At 48.0% G+C, this 1,428-nt stretch overlaps 1 protein-coding gene across 1 annotated transcript in view; it reads left to right on the forward strand.

The window, feature by feature from the left end:
• Positions 1-1,036: 1,036 nt before the first annotated feature.
• The window catches only part of LOC143282475 (potassium channel subfamily K member 18-like), a 36,679-nt gene continuing 36,287 nt past the window's right edge, over positions 1,037-1,428 (forward strand). Inside the window, exon 1 of the mRNA XM_076588128.1 lies at positions 1,037-1,174. The gene's annotated coding sequence lies outside the window, so the exon portion shown is untranslated. The remainder of the gene's footprint in view (positions 1,175-1,428) is intronic.

The following is a 1,428-nucleotide window of genomic DNA, read 5'->3' on the forward strand; positions in this document are numbered from 1 at the left end:
TCTCCGCCTCCTCTCTCTCTCTCTCTCTCTCTCTCTCCTCCTCCTCCTCCTCCTCCTCCTCCCGAATCCATACCCTAGAGACATTTGGAAGGGTGTCACTTAAACATTATAGGCAGCTGTCGTTTCATAATAAAGCTACAGATCAACAGACAGCACGTTTTAATGAATGGAACAAGAAAGCCCCCAGAACATGGGAACTTGTCATTGTTCCACATTTGAGCATGGGAAGTTAAGAAATTTGGATTTGCATTCTGGTGTATGATGGACAGACTCACAAACCAAAGTCTTTCACTTTCCTCCATGTAAAGTTGAGTTGCACTGTATTGTATTTTTCGTCGCAATAGATTTCTCCGTGTGAGATTCAGACTGCTTTCCCCAGGGAAAGCGTGTCGTCACAGTGCAGCACCACCTTTTTTTTCTTTTTTTAATGACTGAAGGTGTATTTGTTTAATCGTAACAGAGGAATTTTCTACATAATTTTATCATGGACAACCATTTTGTTGGGTTCTTTAACGTTCGCGAAGTGCATGCTGCGCACGGGACTTTGGTTATCGTCTTATCCAAATGAATAGCGTCTGGTGGACGGGAAGAAAATTCTGGGGAGTGTGGGGTTCGATCCTGTACTGTCAGATTCTCTCGCTACCCAGGCGCCCGCGTTACCACTAGGTCATCACGCAACAAAACGGACTTTAAGAAAAAAAAGAAAGAAAATTCTTCGTATATTTTCCCTTACATTCTATGCCATCTCCTCTCCTCTCTTCTCTTTTCTCTTGGGAAAACTTAATGCGACTGAGACGAGAAACGGACCAAATAGTCGTACCTTTTTCGGTCAGGACTAAACCAGAGAGGGGAACTATTCTCCCAGCCTCACCGCTACGTTGAAAGAAAGCAGTGTGGTAGAACCGGTTTTAGAGGACAGGTTGAGACAGGAGGGGAGGGTGTGGGAAGGTGGGGGCCGGGGGTGAGGGGGGAGGGTTAAAGCAGCAGCCGGCAGGAAGAACTGGCTGGCAGTTGGCTGCAGGGCTTGGCACCATTCGGCTGCTGCTGCCACCTGTGTCGCACCTCTGCTGCCTCGCTGAAGCTCGGTTTTTTTCTGTATCTACTCGCTGCGGCTGCAGAGTCTAGAAACACCTTCTGAGCCTTTTTCGTGATTTCGAGGACTTAACGAGAGCTGGTCAGTGAAATTTGTCCGTGTGCGCGCGCGCGCGTGTGTGCGTGTGTGTGTGTTTATGCGTGTGTTTGTATGAGTGGAAGGACGTGTGTACGTTTACGTGCGTGTGATGTATGTAAGGGGTGGGGGTAGGTTTGGCGGTGCAGTGAATGGATGTACGGGTGGGTGGGGGAGACGGCAGGGAAGGTGCAACGAGAGAACGGTGAATAGGTCATGGTTTGATTGTTTACGTGAGCACTTCAGTTCCAATATATATA

This window comes from Babylonia areolata, chromosome 5 (assembly GCF_041734735.1).
Source record: "Babylonia areolata isolate BAREFJ2019XMU chromosome 5, ASM4173473v1, whole genome shotgun sequence".
NCBI lineage: Eukaryota > Metazoa > Mollusca > Gastropoda > Neogastropoda > Buccinidae > Babylonia > Babylonia areolata.